The sequence below is a fragment of the Macrotis lagotis genome, chromosome 1 (genome assembly GCF_037893015.1).
Source record: "Macrotis lagotis isolate mMagLag1 chromosome 1, bilby.v1.9.chrom.fasta, whole genome shotgun sequence".
NCBI classification, from domain to species: Eukaryota; Metazoa; Chordata; class Mammalia; order Peramelemorphia; family Peramelidae; genus Macrotis; species Macrotis lagotis.
In genome coordinates this window covers 255,350,691-255,361,127 of record NC_133658.1, presented here as the reverse complement: position 1 = coordinate 255,361,127, position 10,437 = coordinate 255,350,691, and the positions used below count along the sequence as shown (strand labels likewise).

At 38.4% G+C, this 10,437-nt stretch overlaps 1 pseudogene; it reads left to right on the top strand.

Moving 5' to 3' along the window:
- The first annotated feature begins 1,002 nt into the window (after positions 1 to 1,002).
- LOC141515971 (peroxisome biogenesis factor 10-like) lies at positions 1,003 to 1,855 on the top strand (annotated as a pseudogene).
- Positions 1,856 to 10,437: the final 8,582 nt, after the last annotated feature.

Here is a 10,437-nt window from a genome sequence, read left to right as displayed (position 1 = left end):
TAATATCTTTATATACTGTCCATAAAAGATAGTCAAGGAATATTAAAAATTAAAATGTAGTAAAAACACAGAGATGGTAGTAGATTGAGCAAAGGGAAGGAGTTCCTAGACTATGAGTCAGCAGACCCAGAGCAATGGAAGAGGTGTTGGATAAAGTAAAAGACCTGGTTTAAGTAGGATGTCAAGAAAGCAGAATCAAGGAATACTGAATAACAGAAACACAATGACAGAGTACAAACTCAGGCTTAAACCTTCAATGGCTCTAAGAGTAATGTGAATTATGCAGATCTGGGGGATGGGAGTCAGTTTCAGAGCAACCCCAACTTGATCTTTGGTTGACCTAACTCTAAGATGGCACCATAGTCTAAAATGACTGTATAGACCCCTAGAGATGAGGAAATTCACTAAAAGAAAATTTCTCCAGGAATCTGAATGATTTTCCCCTTTTAGAAGGCCTCATTCAGGTAATTACTTCAAGTCAAAGGTAGAAGACAGAAGCCCACTAGCAAAGGAATTAGAAAGGGAATGATTGGTGAGGAAAAGGGCAAGGGATAAAAAATGGAAGAAGAGAATGCATAATTCAGCTAGTTAACTACAAAGACCATGGTTGAAGGTAGGAAAGTTGGGCCAAAGATGGGATGTAAGCATGTAACAAATTAGAAGCACATGTAGGAGTTGAGGGTCTGGGAATCACAAAGAGGTTAAAGAATAGGAGCAAAGCTTATAGTAATAAGGAAGAACATGAGAATATGATCAGCTAAACTAATGTCAAGACTTAAAGGTCACAGCTATGCAATTCTTTGGGGTCTAACGTATTACCACTCTTTTTTTTAGATGAAGTTAAGGAGAGATTGTGTATTCTAAATCTTTCCTTGAATATAATTTAAGACCTCTGAGGAGTGTTCATGCCTTTGTATAATTTCATTTCTTAACATTTTTCATGATCGGGTCACCGGGCCCCAGCCTCTGGGCAGGAGCCAGGAGGCTGTTAGGGAGGTGACCATGGTCCTGGCTCGGGACAGTCAGCCGGAGGTGATCCGCGCCCCACAGAGAGAGAGGAGTATCGGCGGGGCAGCCTGCGGGGCGCGGCCGGTGGGTGCTAAGAAATGGCCAGAACGGAGGAAGGAAATAGAGGTGCCATGAGCGATTGGGCGCGCTTGGCCCGCAGCACGTTTGCAGGGCACCAGACTCTACGCGGAGCCTGTGTGAACATCATCGTGGGCCCGTCCAAGAGAAAAGCTCCTTCTAGGCTGCGCCGCGCGGGGCTCTCCTCCCTGCACGCTCTGGGCCCTACCACCTCCAGCACGAGCTGCAGACAGCACCTGCAGAAAGCCTTGTGCCCGCCAGCCCCGGGCGAGGGGCAGTGCGGCGGTGGCTTCACACACGTCCGCCCTCGGCCCGAGTCTCAGAGGAAGATGCTCCTGCGCGTGGCAGAGCATCACCACCTGCCTCCACCGGCTCCCTGCTGCCACCTTCTACATCGACGCACTCTTCTACCGCCTGACTAAAAAGGTACGGGCATCACCTGTCTCCGTGTCCGCAGCTTCCCTGGGGATGCCCACAACGTCCGCTGGAGCTGTGGGATCCTGGGCATGGCGTCCCGGCTGCATCTCCTGCATCCAGGTTGACATCCAGATAGGCAGCTTCAGTCAGAGGCAGCAGGGCACGGGAGGAATGGGAGCTCCACCACAGCCTCTCCCACCGCAAGAGCTCTGTGGAGCTCTGTGTGCACCCTGTGTGTGTGCGTCCTGCAGCCACCTCTTCTGCTGGGAGTGCATCACTGAGTGCTGTATGTCTCCTCTGCAGAGAAAAGTTTCATCCACAGAAACTGATTTATCTGAGGCATTATCGTTAGTCCTGGCAATCCCAGCTCAAAGGCCAACAGTGGAAGAAGCTCACAAGAGATCCTGTCTTTATTAATGGACCCGAAGCAGAGTTCATTTGAATTTATCCAGAATCATGACGATGACTTAACTTACACTGATATTATCTAAATTTGTCTCTAAAGTCACTGAACAAGGTACTTTGTCCACTGCTCAGATATGGGGGGAGGAGTGATAAGAAGTAAAGCCTGATTTCATAACCATCATTGGGAGTATTAAGATATCTTATCCAAGGATAAGACTGCAAACAGATATACACACCGGAACATAACAAAAGCAAGCTCCATTTGACTCAGAAAATTCATTCTGGATCTTACTGTTGCCAAGTACATACTATCCATCTTCCTTTCTAATTAGGCTGAGATAATTAACTTGACTCTTTTGGACAAATAGTACTCAAACTTCCTTTCTCCCCAATTTCTGTGCTATTTGAAAACAATTTCTGAGAAGTTAGCATTTTGCTTATTCAGAAAGAAGCTCGCTGTGCTTATCAAGAAAGAAAAGTTTTAGAGGTTTTCTTCTTTATTGCACAACTAATATGCATCTGAAACCAGATTCTTTTGAATTTACATTCTAAGCAGTCAATACTAAAGGTATATATATATATATATATATATATATATATATATATATATATATATAATATATGATGATCCTTCCCTGTAGCCATCTTTGCACTGAAGTTATGAGACATCAAGACATGCCAACTAGATCTAGAACGTAAGCTCCTTAAGAGCAAGTTCTATTTCAATTATCTTTGCAACATATAATAGGTACTGAATAGCTGCTTTTTTTGATTGATAAGCTTCAACTTTCTCAACATGATGTTTTTGTTCATACTCATAAGTCATGCAAGATGAGATGACCAAGAAAAATGCAATTTTCCTTTGAAAATTAGAAATAGGCTATAAAGATGTAGAGTAATAATTAACTGTCAAAAATATACTTTTTTATGAGAAGCATTTTTGAATAATATTCTTAGATTGATAGGCCATGGCAATATTGTCAATATAGTGCTTGGATTTCAGCAGTGCATGTGACAAAGTGCCTTACAATTATAGACAAGATGGAGAGGAGTAGCCTGGAAGACAGGATATCTGAGTTTATTCTGATTTGGTTAAATAACTGTTCCCAAAGAATATTAACTCAAGATTAACATCAGATGAGAAAATATTTCTACTGAGTATACTATGACAGAGTAGTGAGCTCTCCATCTATAGAAGTGTTCATGCACATGCCAATTGCTATCATGGTATCACCACAACCAGGAAGACAGGATAATTGATTTGCTGAACAGAAGGCAGCAACTAATAATCTTAGTACCAATAACTTTGGTAATGAAATTTGTCCCTATCTTACTTACTCTGAGGTTTCTTGTTGTTCATCCTTCATTTTCAAAGAAGACCCAAGATATCATAGAGTGATGTCTTTACTTTTGAATGAACTGGATTTAAGGGAGGCAGAATTGCACAAAGGTGTCAGCCTCAATCTCTCACCCAGTCATCAAAATCCAGGAGCAAAACAAAAGTCAAGATGATTGGTGATGGCTCAGAATGACCTTGGCATCTTCAATGTCTGACCAAGTTCTAACTACCCCATAGCACCTACTTTCATGACTGTTGGAACAAATTGTTCTCATCTACCCAGTTCACCAATCTCAACTTTCTTAGGGTATAAATTTCCCTAAGTCACGAATGAATTGCTTATAGCCAAACTATAATTCAACAAAAGCCTAAGATTGAGGAGTAATGATTCTAAACTGACTTCCACTATAGAGCTGCCTCTTTTGTCAATGGAGCACAGTTTTTAGTTATTGGGGGAAAGAAGGGGTATTCCCTGTAAGCTTATTTCCTAACAGTGTATACTTACTTCCCTTGGTACGTTTTTTTTTTTTTTTGCTACCTACTGGAGTTCTTAAAGTATGTCACACAAAAAAGGGATTGGATGGTGATGAAATTGTGTCATGTGATTGGTATTGAGTTTAATGACACTTTCTGAGCATTTCTCCTTTCCCTCTAGCAGACCAGACCAGAAATAGGGGATCCTAGCAATATCCTGGATAAAGAATTCATGCTTCAACTAGAGTTTAGCTAGATAACATCAAAGGGCTCTTTCAATTCTTAAGATTCTGTAAGTCTATGGTTTATAATGGAGGCTTCCCCATGCTACTCTACAAATCACATTTTAAACATACCCAGCACAATAAAATGTAAACCGAGAGTGAGCAGAGTGAGGAGAATGAGGCAGGAGGGGAAGTACTTGTGTCAACCAAAGAATGTTTCCATTTGTATTGTATGGCCTCTTCATCTCAAAATGGGTGGTTTTTTCCTAGCTCATGCATTTTAAATACCAAAAGACACATTTGGAAAGTTTTCTTCCATAGCACTTTCTCATCCTGATTTTGACATCAAGAAGCCTAACAGGCTCTAACCTTTTAAAATATTACTGTAAAACTGCTTTGTTATAATTTTACTTTTCAAAAAAATACCCAGTATTTTCATTCATCAGTTTCTATAGTAGTCTCACCAAGATTCAAATTCAAATTTTAAAAAGTATAAATGTTGCTGGTAGAAAAAGGCAAATAACTGCTGTTCCTGAGGCTGGCTCTGGCTAGCCACCCAAAATTTTAAATGTCTATCCAAAACTCATGTGAATGCCTCTATAATGCCATCATACAAGAACAAGACTTCAGTGGAATATTCTTCCCCTATTCTTCTATTCAATTCTAACCTTTTCCAAACCTATAAAATATCAAAGAATATGGGAGACTGAGAAAAAAAAAACCATGAAGTTAATCAAACCTTTTCTCCTTCACAAGTGTTTCAGTTTGGTTTTCTTCCACTCCATTCTGACTTTATCAGATCCAGTTTACTTGATGAGTTGGTGATTTCCATAGCATAAGTATCAATAGCAGTATTGCTATTATCCACCACTAAAATCAACTGACTGTACTTGCTAGGGATCATTGTAAATGTCTTAGGATTTAGGGGTGGTAAAAGATCCTGGAGTGTCTAGAATCCCTTCTGACTGGTTTTCTTTCTAGTTAAGCTGTATTCCTCAGAACAGCGGAGGAGTAGCTGCCAATATAGATTTAGTCTTTTCTATTTCTCCTGTAGTATCCTGTCAAAGTAAATAAAGTTGCTTTGCATTATAACTCAAAAATTTAATTGGAGGAAAATGATGAGTCACTCGAGGTAAAGTAAATAGAGCTGGGGTAAGCGAATATACCAAATAAAATGATAATTAGGAAAACTCTTAACACAGTCAGGCAGACACATGTGCACAGACACAGAGGCCCAAATATACTCAATAGCATGTGCTCTTCAAAATATAAAATACCTGCTTAGAAAAATTGTTCATGATAAAGAATATGCTGATAAGCACTGCTTTTCATTTACACAAATCAAGAAGGAAGGCTACTTATTGATTCTTACTTAGCTTCCTGTACTCCCAAGTAATAACCTTGCAGGGATTATTAGAAGCTTCTTCTCCCAGAGTAGAAGATCATAGTAAGAGGCCCAAGTATTGGAAGAAAACTTAGAAGAAAAAAATTGTCATTTCCTTAAAAAATAAAGATCAAGGGTGCAGCTAGGTGGCACAGTGGATAGAGCACTGACCCTGGAGTCAGGAAGAGCTGAGTTCAAAACCAGCCTCAGATACTTAATGACTAGCTGTGTGACCCTGGGCAAGTCACTTAACCCCATTGTCTTAAATAAATAAGTAAAAATTTTAAAAAAATAAACATCAATGAGAGGCAGAGCCAAGATGGCAGAATAAAGACAGATACTCACCTAAGCTCTCTCCCAAACACTCAAAACCTTTAAATAATGACTCTAACCAAATTCTAGAGTGACAGAACCCACAAAAAGATTGAGTGAAACAATTTTCCTGCCCAAGACAACTTAGAAGATCAAGAGGAAGGGTCTGTTGAACCAGAGTTAGAAAGATCCTGCTATGCAGCACAGACCCAGCACAGATGGGTCCCACCATCCAGAGTAGGAAGCCAGGTTTCTGGGTCAATGGCAGTGATGACAGTTTCCAGACCTCTTAGTCCAGGAATTGCCAAGGACAACTTAGAAGGTCAACGGGAAAACTGTTGCACCTGGGTAAGACTAGAGCACAGTCCAGGGAAGACCTCAGCAGCACAGATCCAACCCTAGCAGATCATTAGCAGGCCTCAGGAAGCACTGAATCAGCAATGTCAGCTGCTTTGGACTTCTTGGCTCACAGACAGTAAGAGGGTTGGAAGAAGATTACAGGGATCTCTTTACCATCCCTGAGGCATGAATGAGTTGCTTTGTCCATACTCAGATCTGGGCTCCCGTTCCAGGGAGAGGATCAAAAACACCCCAGAGTTTACTGCTCCAGTGGAATAGGGACCCACCTCATAATTTCAGGACAGAAAGGAATGCGAGTGATCAACCAAAGACCACAGCACAGACTAGGAGAGCAGTCATAACCTCTCATGAGACCTTGGAAGAATTGAAAACTTGTGGGTACCAAGCTCTAAAAGCAGCTGCAAAAACCCTCAAAAGCTTGGGACAGTGCATCCTCCATCTGGAAGCATATAAATAAAAAGTGAAAATCAAGTCATAGGCTGAGGAAATGAACAAACACCAGAAGGAAAAAATATCCAACTATAGATAGTTATTTTTGCCATATGGGAGATAAAAATACACACTTAGAAGAATATAACAAAGTCAAAAACTACATCAAAGCCTCCTAGAAAAATATGAATTAGTCTCAGGTCATAGAAGACCTCAAAAAAGATTTTGAAAATCAAGTAGAGGAAGAATTGGGAAATAAATGAGTGTGATGTGGAAAAATCATGAAAACTGCATCAGAAGCTTAGTGAAGGACATACAAAAAATACTGAAGAAAATGACATCTTAAAAATCAGACTGGTTAAATGGAAAAGGAGGTCCAAAAAGCCAATGAGGAGAAGAATGCCTTAAAAGTAGAATGGGCCAAATGGAAAAGGAGCTACAAAATCTCATTGAAGAAAATAATTCCTTAAAATATAGAATGAAGTAAAGGGAAGCCAATGACTTTGTGAGAATCAAGAAACAATAAAACAAAACCAAAAGAATGAAAAATAGAAGAAAATATGAAATATCATGTTATAAAAACAACTGACCTGGAAAACAGATTCAGGAGAGATTATTTAAAAATTATTGAACTATTTGAAAGTCATGAACATAAAAAGAGCCCAGCCCAGACTTCATTTTTCAAGAAATTATCAAGGAAATCTCCTTGACATTCTAGAAACAGAGGGAAAAATAGAAATTGAAAGAATCCATTGATCACCTCATGAAAGGCATCCCAAAATAAAAACTGCCAGGAACATGATAGTCAAATTTCAGAGCTCTCAGGTCAAAGGAAAAAAATATTGCAAGCAGCCAATGAGAAACAATTCAAATATATGGAGCTGCAGTTAGGATAATACAAGATTTAGCAGTTTCTACATTAAGGGCTCATAGAACTTGGGAGAACTTGGATTACAACTAAGAATCAACTACCCAGCAAAATTGAAAACACTCTTTTAGGGGCAAAGATCAATATTCACTGAAATAAGGGATTTTCAAACTTTTCTGATGAACTGATCAGAGCTGAATAGAAAATTTGATCTTTAAATATAAGACTCAAATGAAGCATAAAAAAGGTAAACAGGAAAGGAAAATCATAAGGAACTTAATGATGTTGAACTGCATATATTTTAATGGGAAGATGATACTAATAACATATATAACCTTATTTATCAGGGCAGTTATAGAAGGGCAAGGCACAAGGTGGGAGTTGAAGTTGAAGGAAAAATATTAAAAAGATGGAGTGAATGGGCAAGAGAGGAATGTACTGGGAGAGAGGGAAAGGGAGAGGTAGACTGGGGTAACTTATTTCACATAAAAGGGGAAAGAAAAAGCTTTTTCAGTGGAGTGGAAGAGGTGGAAGGTAAGGAGGAGAGAGCCTTATCAGAATTGGCTCCAAGAGGAAATAACATACACACTCAGCTGGGTATAGAAATCTACCTTATCATAGAGGAAAAAAGAATGTATGGGAGAAAGGAGGTGGGACATGGAGTAGGAGATAGAAGGGAGGGAAGATTGGAAAAGGGGATAGTCAGATGCAAAACTCTTTGGAGGAGAGACAGAGTGAAAGGAGAGGCAGAATAGAATAAATGGGTGGGGGGAATAGGATGGAGAGAAATACAGTTAGCAATAGTAACTGTGGAAAAAATACTGAAACAAGTTTCTCTGATAAAAACTTCTTTTCTCAAACATAGAGAACTGAATCAAATTTTAAAAAAAAATAAAAGCCATTCTCCAATGGATAAATTTAATCAAGAGATATGAATGATTTTCAGATGAGGATATCAATGAAATCTATTTAAATCATTTTTAAAAGAAATGTCCTAACTCATTATTGATAGGAGAAAGTGGATGGGAACAATTCTGAGGTCCTAGCTTATACCTATTGAATTGGCTAATAGGACAAAAAAGAGAAAATGACAAATGTTTGAAAGGGTATAAGGAAAATAAGACTTTGATGCATTGTTGGAGCAGTTATAAAATGATTCAACAATTCTGTGGAGCAATTTGGATTTATGTTCAAAGGGCTATAAAACCATGCCTACCCTTTGGCCTAGTGATGCCAGTGCACAGTCTATATTGCAGAGGAGATGAAATATGGGAAGAAAAGAACATATATGCATATGATTTCTCTCTCATCACTTTCAACTTAGATCAATGTATACCATGGAAACAGTGTAAAGACTAACAGGTTGTCTTCTGGGGGGGATGGGGGAGGGAAGTAAGATTAGGGGGGGAAATTGTAAAATTCAAAATGAATTAATTAATTAATTAATTAAAGAACCTATATGTATAGGGATGTTTATAGCAGTTCTTTTCCAGTGGCAGGGAGTTGGAGATTGAGGGAAATGTCCATCAGTCAGAAAAGGGTTAAACAAATTGTAGTATGTGATTAAGCTGAAATGCTATTCTACTATGGGAAATGATGAACTGGATGCTCTCAGTAAAAAAAAAAAGTAAATGCAATAGGAAATGTACTGTATACAAAGTACTTGCAACATTGCAGGATAATCATCTGTGAATGACTTCTTTTATCAGCAATACTGGGAGCCAAGAGAACTTTGAAAGAAGACTTATGATAAAGAATACTATTCATCCCAAAGAGAGAGCTGAGGGTATATGAATACAGATTGAAGCATACTTTTCTTTTACTTTATTTTTCTTGAGATTTCTCTTTTGGGGGGGTAGAGGGAAGGAGGTTATATTATTTTTACAACATGATTATTGTGGTAATGCTTTTCATGACTATACATTTTTAACTTATATCAAATACCTATAATCAAATAACCTATATCTAAAACTATATCAATGGGGAGGGGGAGGGGAGTTGGCAGAAGGTTTTGGAAGTGAATGATGAAACTTGTTTTAGCATATAATTGGAAAGAAAATAAAATTTTTTGCATCAAAATAGAAAGGTTAAAAAAGAAAGAAAGAAAGAAAATAATAAAGAAAACTTTATTTTTTCAAAATTTTATCTTCTTTCACTTCTTTTTATTTAATAATACTAAGACCAACACCAGTTACTCAAATTTAACCTTTTTAATGTGGCATAGCTTTAAATGTGGCCATAAACTTTTGACACCCATAATGGCCAAATGTTATTTGATTTGATTTTGACCCCCATAATGAACAAATATGATTTAATGTGATTTTGACCTCCATAATGACCATATGTGATTTAACACACATCACATAATGTGATTTAACTTTAATATAAAGTACTTTATAAGTAAAGCAACCACTATCCTCATTTCAAAAAACATCTTAAAATGGGATAAATGAGGTTTATGTGGTTGCTTCAAACTTCTGAAACATCAGTAATCAGCTTTCTGTAAGATTAAAGAGCAAAACTAGCTCTTGGTAAAATCAGGGAATAGATGAAAAAGCCATGTGGCTCTTTCCATTATGGCATTCTTATACCAAATTTGAAAGGAAACTGCTGTGATTTAAATGCTAACTTCTACTACTTCCTACCAGTATCATCTTGAATAAGTCACTTAACCTCTGGGCCTTGGTTTCATCCCATATAAACTGAGGAGGTTGGATAAAGTATGTAAGTTCTCTTCCAGCTCTGGACTCAATATTCCCTATTATAATAACTTCACACCTCTCTTTAGATTAATTATTTTAGTTTTTCACACATTTCCCCTTACAACTTTGTCCCATTGGGGTGGCTAGGTGGTGCAGTGGATGGAGCACTGGCTTGGAGTCAGGAGTTACCTGAGTTCAAATCTGGCCTCAGACACTTAATAATTACCTAGCCATGTGGCCTTGGGCAAGCTACTTAATCCTATTGCCTTGAAAAATCTAAAAACAAAAAGCAAAAAACAAAAAACCAAACAACTTTGTCCCAGACCCGATGCTGGTCAATCCACCCTCACAGTACATCTCTTCACTAAACTGTTCTCCCAAACTAGCAAGCCATACCCTGGACATTCCCTTGTCCATTTTCTGTATTGCTTTATTCA